General features: G+C 41.9%; 1 protein-coding gene across 1 annotated transcript in view; it reads right to left on the reverse strand.

Annotated features, from left to right (window-relative positions):
* IMPG1 (interphotoreceptor matrix proteoglycan 1) overlaps positions 1-13,875 on the reverse strand; it is a 100,611-nt gene that overhangs the window by 47,584 nt on the left and 39,152 nt on the right. The gene's annotated exons all lie outside the window — the stretch shown is intronic.

The following is a 13,875-nucleotide window of genomic DNA, read 5'->3' on the forward strand; positions in this document are numbered from 1 at the left end:
AAGGAAACCCTCCTCCACTGTTGGTGGGAATGTAAATTGGTACAACCATTATGGAGAATAGTATGGCGATTCCTTAAAAAACTAAACATAGAACTACCATATGATCCAGCAATCCCACTACTGGGCATATATCCGGAGAAAACCATAATTCGAAAAGACACATGCACCCCAATATTCTCTGCAGCACTATTCACAATAGCCAAGACATGGAAGCAACCTAAATGCCCATCAGCAGAGGAATGGTTAAAGAAGATGTGGTACATATATACAATGGAATATTACTCAGCCATAAAAAGAAGGAAATAATGTCATTTGCAGAAACATGGATGGACCTAGAGACTGTCATATTGAGTGAAGGAAATTAGTCAGAGAAAGACAAATACATATGATATCGCTTATATGTGGAATCTAAAAAAATGGTACAAATGAACTTATCTACAAAACAGAATAGAGTTACAGATATAGAAAACAAACCTGGTTACCAGTTGTAAGGTAGGGGAGGGATAAATTGGGATTGACATATCCACACTATCATAAATAAAATAGATAGCTACTGTATAGCACAGGGAACTCTACTCAGTACTCTGTAATGGCCTATATGGGAAAAAAATCTAAAAAAGAGTGGATGTATGTATATGTCTAACTGATTCACTTTGCTGTACACCTGAAACTAACACATTGTAAATCAACTCTACTTCAATAAATATTTTTAAAAAAGTGAATGTAGTTTAGTTTGTGTCAGAAAAAATTGTGAAAGACTGTGATATGGGTGTAAAAGATTACCGGGTGTCTCTTCAAAGGAATTATGAGCATCAGTGGGCAGATTGTGGGAGGTTATCTAATTTTAGAGAGTTTTGTGCTTTTCATTGTCTTTGGGCTATTTTACAGCTCCATAAGCTATAGGGAACTAAAGGTAATGCAATAATTGTAGTCCACAGAAATGCAAGTTAAGTTTGTCTGATGGGGAGGCCATTGATTTCCCCCCCTCTGGAAGAGATGATTCCAAACATTATATTTTACTGCTGGGTAGATTTTGACCAGTTTTGCGTCAATTTGCAAATCTGTGCCAGCATTCTTGACTGCCTATATCAGGGGTTGGCAAACTTTTCCTGAGAAGGGCCAAATAGTAAATATTGATGTTTTAGGCTGTATAGCTCATCTGGTCTCTACTGCAATCACCCAGCTATGCTATTGTAGCTCTAAAATAGCCATAGCAGGTCAAGGGGCTTGACTGTGTTCCAGTAAAACTTATTTATCAGTGCTGAAATTGAATTTCATGTTATTTTCACATGTCATAAAACATTATAATTCTTTTGATTTTTTTCAGGCATTTAGAGATGTAAAAACCATACTTAACTTGCAGGCTGTTGGGAAACCAGTGGTGGGCTGGATTTGGCCCACAGGGCTTTCAGTTGTCGATCCCTGGCTTATATTTTGCCTGTCTTTGAATTCTCTTTTGAATCAATTGTAACACCTTATTTGCTCCCTCATTAACTAATGAGTTAAATAAAATCTTTGACACGTGTTCATATTATATTTGAACGAGAGTCATGATTTCACCCCTTTAGAGAATTATTCTTTACCGTTTGCCAAAGGCAATTTAATGGAATTCAATTGAGGTATTTGGAGACCATGAATCAAAAGGCTGAGAGACTGTGTCTTGAGTGAATATTAGAATCCTGGCAAGTTTTCAGAACTGTATCAATATCTGGGCCCTTCTGCAAAGGAACTGAGTTTGATAATTAGATCCTCGGGAGAGGGCCCTGCATTGGTATGTTTGAAAAGCTTTCCAGGTGATTCTAAAATGCAGTCAGGATGGAGAACTGGTACATTTGAGGAAGTGGCATTTAAAAAAATTACTTGATATAGCAAAGACAAGCTGTTATTTTAAGATATACAGCATACAATAAATAATAGATAGAACTCCTGTGATATTAATAACGTATAATATTCTTTTTGTTTAAAGTATAATAGAAAGATCCAATTATATGGAACAGAAGATTATAAAATTATGGATTGATTTAATTAATCTCTTAAGGTTTTTCTGTTTGGAAATTGGCAAATTAAGATTATTGCCAAAGGCTCAAACATTTTTAATTATTGAAACCTCACTTCATTCCATAAGGGATTCAAGGAAGACTAAAGACCTAAAACAACCTGTGAAGCATTGTGATTTTCCACCCCATCTTACAGTGTTCTTAGTTTTCTGGATAGGAAAACTTGGAGAGTCTTTTTTTAAGCAGGAACTCTAAATTTTCCAAATCTCAAAGTTTTGAGTGACTTCATGGTGTACTCACTAATTGTGATGGCTTAGCTCTGAAATACCAAGTAATTTTATACTTATCTGAATTTTTATAGCTTGCAAAGTATTTCTACATATTTTATGCAAAATGGTCCTCAAAAGTTTTAATAAATATTATAAAAGTTAATTACATTGCATAAAATTTGTAATTTATTTTCCATGTGAAACCGAAACTCTTCCCATTTATTGATTCAACATCAGTTACTCAAATACTCACTAAATACAAGCTCTCTTTGGCCTTTTGTCTTGGTTCTCCCTCCTGCTCTTTGTGTGTCATTGGAATCTGTTTCCTTCTCTCCTGACTCTCTGACATTCACGAGTTTCACCTCGCGGGCTGCAGTCAAGATCGTGCATTTTGGTGTTCTTTCCTTTTAGTGAGTCCCAATATACTCTTTTATTGCTGGCATATTTTGTTATTGCTTTCTTTTCTCTATGCTCATTCTTTATTTCATTTATGTCTATTAACCCCCTTTGAGAAAGGCAAGGTACACATTGTTATCTCACTTAATGATAAAGACTCTGAGAAAACTTCAAGTCCTACTCAAAATTAACTTATGACAGACTCAGCACTAAAGTTCAATTATCCTAACATATCCATTTTATTTCCACCGAACCGCCCCTCCCCCCCCACCAAAGTTGTTGATGTTTTCCTCTCTGCCGGGGCTTCATTCTTTCATTTGTGTATGCATGCTTGCATTCATTCAATGAAAACTACTCAGTATCTACCAAGTGCTAGGTACTTACACGGCACTGGGGCAGCAGCAATGAACAAGATAAATACATTCACTGCCTCAGTGCTTATAGTAGCTGAAAATATGGCAATAGCTCCAACTTATTGAGCATCTCCTATCTACGTATGTTATTGTATCTAAAGGTCACATCCAAGTTATAAGGTGCTATCACCTCCACTGTGCAGATAAAGAAACTGAGGCATAGACAGATGAATGAGTTCTTAATAGAATCAGTGATGGATATGCCACCTACAGATTAGCACTTGCCATCTACCTTTACAAGGATCAAGCCGTTGCGGCTGCTGACCTTCAACACCCCCTGAAAGGAGTTCAGGGTGGAGATCAGGAATGAGGCACTCTGTGCTCTGGGAAAAACTGGCAGAACAGGTCTTCAGATAGTTAGATATTCTCAGGAGATGATTTTATGAGCCCAATTCTCGTACCTCCTCATGTCTAGAAAACCACTAAAATCCTTCATGGTGATGTCTGCTCCTAGCGACTAGCAGTAACCTTCACGAGACTAGCAGAAACCTTCTGCAAAAAATATGTGCTCGATTGCATGTGCTCCCCCTTCACCAAAGTCACATATATACTGTCCTTCCCCCCTACCCCTTTGGAGCATCTTGTCAGAGCTATCTGAGGTGCTGTCTCCCGGGCTGTCATCCTCCTTTTGCCCCAAATAAAAGCTCACAACTCTCACGTTGTGCAGGAACAACTGGTAGGAACAACAAGGTGCTGGATCTAAAATATGTCATGAGGAGTTGGATGGAAAAGGGGTGGGAGTGGGAGTGGGGACACCCAGTGAAGTGGCTCTGCTGAATCTTTGTGAATTACGTGCTACTCACAGCGGAGAACAATCACCCTGCCAATCAGGGGTTCGCGGGTTTACTGACACCTGACTGATATAAAACAAAAGCTCAGCTCTTTACTTTTCAGTCATGAATCTCTAAACTGCTTAAATCTTATTATTCTTGGTTTAACTGTCTGCAAGTGCTGGGACAGGCAGGGCTACTGACAGTACTGTCCACCAGCCCTTCCCATTTTGGTCAGGGGGGAGTCCAGAAGCTGAGATTTGAGTAATTATTAAGCAAGGAGTCCAGAGAGACCTTCTTTCAGTGAAAACACAGGCTTTAGAAATTTCAAGTTAAGGAAAATTACATCAGCTACATTTGAACAATTGTGAGTCTGACAATTTAGCAGCATTCTTGTTTATATTCCTCATAAAACTTCACAGTAGAAGAGTAATTGTATTTATTAGCAATACACTTTTTCTCAGGAGAGCAGCCCACCCTGCTCAACCCCAGGCCTTGAGGCTCGTGCTGAACGTAATGAGCCGAATGGAAAAACGGGAAGACCCAGGAGTCAGAGCACTTGTGAGGGGCAAAAGCAGCTTGAATCAAGCCTGAGAAATGGGACTTGGATGCCACAGGGTATTGGGGGATTAGCTACTCAAGTTCCCACCTGAAGAAGGGGTCTTACCAAACTTGCCTCGCCTGTTTCAAGCTAGATTGTTCAGACACAATCACACACCTAGGGAATGATGAACTTTGAAAAAGATGTACCCCAGAATTAGCAAATTTGAAGGAGAAATTGAGCTTATGAATACTAAAAAGGGGACAAAATATTAGATCTGTATCAAAGGTTAACTCACCCTGTTTCAATGTTATATATCAAACCTTAAGAAACATTTTTTCCTGAAAAATGTAAGCATGAGTGGGGCTTCCCTGGTGGCGCAGCGGTTGAGAATCTGCCTGCCAATGCAGGGGACACGGGTTCGAGCCCTGGTCTGGGAAGATCCCACATGCCGCGGAGCAACTGGGTCCGTGAGCCACAGCTGCTGAGCCTGCGCGTCTGGAGCCTGTGCCCCGCAACAAGAGAGGCCGCGATAGTGAGAGGCCCGCGCACCGTGATGAAGAGTGGCCCCCGCTTGCCGCAACTGGAGAAAGCCCTCGCACAGAAACGAAGACCCAACACAGCTAAATAAATAAATAAATAAATAAAATAAAGTAGCTATTAATTAAAAAAAAAAAAGTGATAACTCTTGGGAAGAAACAGAGAAAGATCACTTTTAAAAAAAAAAAAATATAAGCATGAGTATCAAGGTACTGTGAATAAAAAATGTTGCCTGCCATATCCGTAAGCAAAGGATGTTGCAGCCATCAAGCCAACACACTACAGCCGCCCTGATGGTGAGCCCTGAGGGAACTCAGGGTGGAGGCAGGATGCCCCCTCATCTAGCAGTCAGCTGCTGCAGGCACCCCAACAGTGCACCCTGAGGAGACTCAGGATGAGAAAGCACAGGATATTGGCCGCAGACAGCTGAGATGCATATCAAAGGAATGATTTCAGAGACCCTAGACTCTTGCATCTTCCCATACATAGAAAAGTGCTAAATTCCTTAACTTCAGATGTCTGGTTTTCCTTAATTAACAGTAATCTTGGGCTTCCCTGGTGGTACAGTGGTTAAGAATCCACCTGCCAATGCAGGGGACACGGGTTCGAGCCCTGGTCGGGGAAGATCCCACGTGCCGCGGAGCAACTAAGCCCGTGAGCCACAACTACTGAGCCCGCGTGCCACAACTACTGAAGCCCGCATGCCTAGAGCCTGTGCTCCGCAACAAGAGAAGCCACCACAATGAGAAGCCCGTGCACCACAACAAAGAGTAACCCCCGCTCGCCGCAACTAGAGAAAGCCTGCGTGCAGCAACAAAGACCCAATGCAGCCATAAATAAATAAATAATTAATTAATTTAAAAAAAACCCCAGAAGTCTTTTGATGTTCCGACTACCTGGTCTTTGTTGGAAAAACTCCTACGTATCCTGGCTCCCCCTTCACCCGACACCTGCCTCTTCAGAGCCGTCCCTCAGAGCTACCTGAGATGCTGTGTCCCGGGCTTAAGTCCTCAGTTTTGTCCACGGAATAACACATAACTCTCAGCTTTTAGGTTGTGCATTTTTCTTACATCACAGTTTATCAGGAAGAGAAAACAATATGTGCAGAGGCACAGAAGTGGAAGGGAGCAGGACACCCAGAAGATGGGGAGTGAGGGCAGCATGACTTGCACGCAGCTGGATGTGAGTGCAGAGAGAGGGAAGCGCCTGGAGTGACCTCCAGGTTTCCAGCTCGGGCGCTTTCATTGATGTTGCCTGTAGTCACTGAGACAGGGAATACGGGGGTGGGGGGGGGTAGCCTCAGTGCTTCTCATTTACAGTCTACAATGGAGAGGAGAAGAGCTATTCTGTGCCTCTATGGCAAAGTTTATCCATCCATTACTTCAATACAAAGGCATTGAAAGAGCTTTGAAAATGTTAAATGGAGCCCAGTGTAAGTTACAGCTCTTCCTGTGGAACAGGGCTTCTCTCAGTGTGTCCGGGGCTCCCAGCAGCACCTGAGCCCCTGGGCGTGTGTTAGAAACGCAAATTTGCCCCACTTCACACACACTGAATCAGAAGTTCTGGGGGAAGGGCCCAGCAATCTGTGTTTTAACAAGCCCTGCAGGGATTCCGATTCATGGAAAAGTTTCAGAACACTGGAGGAGGAAAGCTTCCACAATTTATTACGGAAAATGTACAGTGACCGAAGCACGGTGATGCAGCCCAGACCGGGTCTGCCCCTGAGGAGGATGTAAAACAACACCGTTCTTCTGTCCTCAGTCCTTGGAGTCCCTCCTTCATCCACAGGTGCCCCTTTATTGTATTGTAGTTCAGTGGTAAAGACTTGGGTCAAGAAGAGGTACATGAACATTTATGTTTAATACCAAGATCTGTGAAGTCCCCCCAAAGGGAACTCTTCTTTAGACTGTTTATTAAAGAAAAGGAAATTCAACTTTAGACAGTAGCTTTGTACTCTGAAGAGTAAGAAATCCATAATACGATCACACTGAAGTCCCTTCAGAAGCGTTCTTCCATTTGACATTTAAAATGCTTTTTCTGTCCATGAATGTCATTTTGGGAAAAAATGGACATTTTCTGCCATATATCTATAGAGCTTGTTAAAAAGCAAATACATGTTAAAACGTGTGTTTGAATTCCCAGGATGTTGTTAATTCAAGCTGGTTAACATCTTTCTCTGCTTACTTCTTAATGGAATACAAATTCCCTGTACGAAGAAAGCCGGTATAATAGTTTTTAGTGGTTTTTGCCGAGTTACGGTTGCAGAAGATATTTGTATCTCAGCCACTTAAAACCATCACTTCCTGCCTCACTGCATTCTGTAAGTTGGTTTTGTAAGTACATATTTTGAAGATATTACTAGAGAACATCACATTTTGTCAGCTACAGGGAATCATTATGTGCAAAGGAGGGAAGAATGCAAGAGTCTGGTTCTAAATTTCTGTTTTTAAAAGGTAGTTTAGAAGCAAGAACTTTTGGGGGGCTAACTTAATAGTTCCAGTAGGGCTATTTTAAACTCAGATTTCTAAGCATGATTCATCCTCAAGTGATCTACAAAGGGCACTTAAACTGCCTCAAGTGCGTTAGATGCCTGGTTAATTTCATGCCCTTGGTATTGACAATTTTACCTAAAATACGATATTTCATCTGCTTTTAATTTACAATGGATTTTGAACAATTTGCAAGATTTATTAACAGTAATGAACTGTATTTGAAGAAATCATAGCCTAATCATATATTAACATTAAATAATAAAAATTCAACTTCATAGGACATTGTAGGTGGTGGGGTGAGAAGAAGATTTATAGCATCCTGCAAAGGCTGAATGCATAGGGAATGTGAACATTAAGAAGAGAATCTGAATAATTCAGGCAACAGTTTATTATTTATCATCTGAATTAAGAAAATACATTCAAACTCTCCTCACCCGCAGTGAGGAATGCCTGAATCATTGATATCTTTCTGAGAAAATCATCTCTTTCTACCTTTAATTTAACATTCAACTGTGGTTTGAAGATAAAGCGTTACATTGACGAGGTTCACATTTTGCATCTATGACCCTGCATCGACCTTGGCACTTGTATGTGGATCAACCTGCAGCCACTAAAAGAAAGGCTGGGAGCATCCCTTTATTTAAAATCCAGGGACATCATCATTACCATTAACATCCGTCCATCTTCCATCACCCACCCCTCCTTCCCTTTATCCATCCATTCATCCAGAGAGTGCCCCTGGAGAGGAAAACAAGATAATGGTAAGAGTTGGTGTCAAAAGACGGAGTGAGATTGCTTCGATTCAAGGGCAGCTAAGATGGGTAACTACATCAGGAAGATGTCAGTAACAATGACGACTATCCCAGGTGATTATGCTGTGTATTACTTTATAGAAGCTGATGGGTTTGGGTACACAAGGAGATATTTCTCTGGGAAGATAAGCAGTTCTGTTGCAATTTTAAAATTACTTAGTACAAACAGAAACAGACTCACAGACTTCGAAAACAAACGGGAAAGGTTGGGGGGGAGGGATAAATCAGGAGCTTGGGATGAACATATACACACTACTGTATACAAAATAGATAACCAACAAGGACCTACTGTAGAGCACAGGGAACTCTACTCAATACTCTGTAATAACCTAAATGGGAAAAGAATCTGAAAAAGAATGGATAGATGTATATGTATAACTGAACCACTTTACTGTACACCTGAAACTAACACAACATTGTAAATCAAATATACCCCAATCTAAAAAAATTAAATTAAAAGAAAAAAATTACTTAACACACAGGGAGACAGCCTCCTGTTCTTAATTAAGTGCAAATAATAAGGGGACAGTTTTGAAGGGCAATGACATGTATAGTCCCACAATCCTGGAAATAAAGCGATTGGATAGTAAGACCTCTTGGTTGGGTGTGGATAAGCAATGTTTCACGATGTTATTGCAAGCGCCGTATTGCTACTCGATGATGGCACCCCTTATGATCTGGACTCTGGGCTGATCCCTCAGTAATTCCTTGCTCTTCCCTCAGCTCTGTTTCAGGGAGGTGGGGGTGGGATGCTGAACCCTTGGGTCGCATTTCAAAGACCTCTGCACCATCTGGTTTCTGGCTGGTTTTGGCCAATGAGGGCATTGGCAGGCAGGGGTAGGGAAAGGTGGGACTATTTCTCCTCCTCCCTGTGTGCCACAGGTCACTGCTCTGGCAACTCTCTCTCTCTTCTGGGTCTCCACCTCCCCCTCATAGGTGCTCCCCCTGGATAGGTGCCCCAGGATTCCAGCTTCCCTCAGGTAAGCTGGCCTCTGGATCCCAGTAATACCACCTCCAACTTTTGGTCCTCTAGCCTGGGGTGTGCTCGGGGTAGAAGCACTTGCTCTTCTTAATCTGTGGGCAGCCTCTCTTTCCTGTGTGGCTTCTCAGCTCCTCTGCCACCTAACACATTCCTTGCATTAAATTCTCTTTCTTGTAAATAATAGTTTGAACCATTATGCACTGCTCATGTTTGACTGTTTTGACTTATAAAAATGGTAACCTAATGCCTGAAGTAGTTTCTGGTTTTTTGTTTTTTGGTGAAATTCTGACTGTTACAGGTCAACTAAGGAAGGAATCCTTCCCACCAAAAAGGGACTTTAAAATGCTGGCCCTGGCAGAGGGGATGCAGTGGGCAGAGAGAACAGGGGCCCAGGACACAGTACTGGGATGGGGAAGAGGCAGACGGCGGCAGAATCACCAGCATTTTCCAGGTGGGACCAAAGCAGAGACGATAGTCCTACATAGACTGGCTGGGTCATTAGGGAAGAAAAGTAGAAAGTTGATTCCGGAACCCTTCTGAAAAGTATTTATATTTCAATGAATGCATGGAAAAATTAATACATTTCTCATCCAAAATAATGCTTTAGTGATTTACAATAATCCCTTTTGCCATCCTTATAAATACCTACCCCTGCCTGTACTGTTTATGTTGGTTGTTATCTGGACTATTGCAACCCTACTACTCCATGATCTGGCACCAGGCTGCTGGGTAAGGCTTGGAGAGCATTTCTGCTCATAGAACACAACCTTAGCAAGACTTAGTTCTGTTGGCATTGAGCCTATTGGGTCCTGAGGCAAAAGGAAAAATGTGCGTCCCTTTGTGCACTTAGCAAAATATCCCCCCATGTTTTGAACCAAATAGAAAAAGTTAGCAAAGGCACTAGAAAAATAACCAAAAAACAAAACCAAATCATAACTCTGTGTTATGAAGCCTCACATTATCCAGTCATTTGCATTGATGTCAACGCTCAAAAACCTGCCTGAAGGGGGAGACCAGGGCTGTGGAGATTGGAAATGAGTGTCCCTGTCATACGGTAATGCAGGGTTGTAAAACAAACAACAGCTATCTATCTTCATTTAAAATTTTGATATTTTTTTCCTCCTGAGTTTTTGCATTAATTTTGATCTTTTGAAATCTTACATTTCAATATTATCTTGATGACTGAGTTTGTTGGATTGCCCTTCAATCTGTGCCTCACTCACTACACCCTAAACCTGGCCCTGCTGGGGTGCTACCTGTCACACATGCACAGAGGGTGTGCTGAGATTAGGTTGAGAGGAAGAAAGAAGAAAGAGAAAAGGGCCAGGCTGTCTATGCAGGAATTCATGAAAGGAGGATGTTACGGAATTGAGAGAAAATATCCCAAAGTGGACTCGTGGTCTTAAGAATTATTATGATAAAGTCTGAGGGGGAAAAAAGCAAGGTCCACTGAATCCTGGGCAAATCGGCTTTGAATTGGTGGTGAGGCCCTTGAAGACACAGATCCAGATGGGAATCAGCATAAAGCTACTTTATTGTAGATCATGGGTTTGCCAAGAAAACTTGAAATTGGGAAAATGGCCTTAGAGTAGAAAAGAATGACACCTGTAATATAACTTGTCCTGATCAAGCATAGTAGATATCCATAAAGAGGACTGAAAGATACCATTTCAGGGTTATTGCTATAAACTGCATAACATGTCAAAGTGGATCTCTGGCCCCTCCTGTGCTTCATAAGAGGAAATGTTTGCAATGAGGAGAGAAAAGGAGACTGCCCTGGGGAGAAATGAATTGAGAAATCCATTAATTTGGGTCTGAAGGCTGCAAACTTAAAAAACAAACACGAAACGAACAAAGCAAGCCTACAAACCAACAAAGCCTCAGAGATCAGTCTCATGGAAACAGGAGGAGTTTCATATCTTTCGTATATGATGGAACAATGAATTAAATTGCTCCAGTAACGAGCCTTCTAACGTAGTATTTGGTCTCAGGAAAGTTTTCTCGAAGTCATTTTTTTTTTTCTTTTTTAGCCAGGAATTAAGGGCACCCATCAACCAGTCATGCAAAGCGGCAGCTTCCATTTTCCACAGTGAATATTAAGGCAGTTGGGGCCCAGTACTGCAGCGCTCGTTTCCTCTTTTTCTTTGCTGACGCTTAACTTCCTCCTTGCCTTAGAAGAAGCTTCCTTGGGAGGAGCGTTGGCGAAAGGGTTCACCTGGGCTGAAGCAGAGCAGAGAGTGAGAGCCTCCCACAGGTCTTCCCCCATCCTTCATCCCCCAGGAGGATGCGGAGGTCCTCTTTCTGGATTTCGGTCTGACATTAAAGTCTTGCTGAGTATTCTCACTCTCATTTGCCTGGGCGGTCATTCAACATATTCAGCTCCTTAGAGCCATGCAGGGATCATGAGTAAAGTTTATAAGAAAGTTAGCAAATTGCAGGTGCACAGCCCAGTAGCAGTGTGGCTTTGTCCAGCTTACAAGGTGACTCTGCATCCTTGAATCGGTTCAACTTTTCTCCTTTCCTGAGGGAATAGGTGCTCCTTCCTTCCCCTGGGCCTTGATCAGCAGTTACTCTTTTAAATGGGTTCTCCTGGGAACCATCTGCTACAGAAGCAGCCCCAGCTCCCTTTCCAGAAGGGAGAAGCCCCTGCCCCCCAGCACTGATGCGACCCCCGTCTTGCCCAACACCTCTCGCCACTGTCCTATTTCCAAGGTCTCTATCCTCGTGCAGCTTCTCTTTGGCTGCTCTCCAGATCCCGTGGTTAAAACAAATATTTCCCGCAATTAAAAGGCCCTTTAAGCTATTTTTGGTTGTATTCTTTCTATCTCATTTTCCTTCTTCTGGCCTCCCTCCTCCTCTCTACTGCCCAGTTCTCCCAGCTGTAATATTTCTTACTCTGTTTCTTTTACTTCTTCTTTTTTTTTTCTTCATGTGGCGTGTGGGATCTTAGTTCCCTGACCAGGGACCAAACCCATGCCCCCTCCAGTGGAAGCACGGAGTCTTAACCATGGGACCACCAGGGAAGTCACGCTTGCTCTGTTTCTTGAATATTTCTTCTCAGTTTCCTGTCCAACTACCTGTACTTAAATTTCTTATACAAAAGATACAGCAAAAAGTGGTGTACCTCATTTATGTAGTACCCTGAGTCACTCCAGCTTTCAAAGTTGAAGAAATTTACTGGAAGATCATTCAAGAATGTCACAAATAAACAGCTGAAGGGCCTGACTAAAATGATTGCAAACTCCCATGGAAAGACTCAAATCAATGGGGAGTTTGTCATCCTGCAGAATGAAGGTTTGGATAGAGAATCTAAAGAGATACATTTTCCTAAATTCTAAACATGCTCAGTCAAAGCAAACAAATACAAATAGAGGTATTCATCTACCTGTCTTCAAATGCTTTCATTTGTTCCATCTATAAATGAAGTTTTGTAAGTTTTGTAAATGCTGTCTTTGGATGACATTTTGTGAACATTTTATTAAAATTCTGTGGATTAGCACTTGTTTCAACATTCCAAATAGAATAAAGCTAATACACATGCTCTGGCAAGGATTTTACCTAACTTGACAATACAGAGAACTTGCCAAGTAGCATGGGAGAGTTGTTATTTTTCCATCTCATTCATTGCCAAGCAAAAAAAAAAAAAATAGAGATAGAAGAAATTGAAAATCGTCTTATCTTTTGGTTTACTCAGTGGTCAAAAGACATTAAATTTTCTCTGAGATTATAGGATCTAAAGACAAAGTTCCCATTTTCCTGACATTTACATTTTTAAGGTCAGGTGAATGATGTGACTTGTCTCTTTGAGCAGAAGTGTATGACAATGACTGGTTTGCTCAGTTGCCTGTGCAGACTTCCTTCTAGAAACTGACCACTGCATGCAACTTGGTATTTCCTGATGCCTTTAGGAATGCAGTTTCATCTTCTTAAAACTTAAAAACTAAAGGAATTCATGGGAGTTTCTGTCCATGTAAATGGATAGAATTCCCTTGTAAATGCTCTTGCCATTTCTACCTTAAGGACTGCTAAAATGTCACTTTCCCTCAACGCAAGAGTTGCTTCTTTGATTACAATGCCGATCGCATTGTAAACTCCCGATTCTTCACAGCAGGACCCAAGGTGACCTTCCTTCCCCACAGTCTCAGAGATGACCTTGTCAGCTCCTGATGGCTCACTGGCCTCAGACCATTTGCACAACTGGTGCCTTATACTGTCTGTAAAAATGGGTAAAAGAGAGTCAGAAATATTTGCCTTCCCACCCTAATTGTGATGTCACCTCGTGTCGGTCAAGATAAGGGGACACGAGACAGCAATCCTGTAGCTATGAATACACCGTGTCCCAGTCGCTCGAGAAGTGATACAGGTGGGAACGGGTGACTATGGGATTGGCTAGGTGTCACTTTGACTGCCTCGCCCATGTCACCCTGGTGCCTCTCTCTCCGTGGCTTTCTTCTGCACAATGCTCTGTCTACTGTGTATTTCCTGCCCCCTTTTCTACCGTGGGATCCTTGCAACTCCACAAATACTGACCACCTATTATCACTGATGACAAACACACCTTCACGTTATGACTAAGGGCATTCCATCAGGCAACGCTGCTTTCTCTCTGCACCAGATGAATTGTCCAATTATGACCTGATTCTAGTCCTGGCTAGAATCTTTT

The sequence above is a fragment of the Eschrichtius robustus genome, chromosome 9 (genome assembly GCF_028021215.1).
Source record: "Eschrichtius robustus isolate mEscRob2 chromosome 9, mEscRob2.pri, whole genome shotgun sequence".
Classification (NCBI taxonomy): Eukaryota; Metazoa; Chordata; class Mammalia; order Artiodactyla; family Eschrichtiidae; genus Eschrichtius; species Eschrichtius robustus.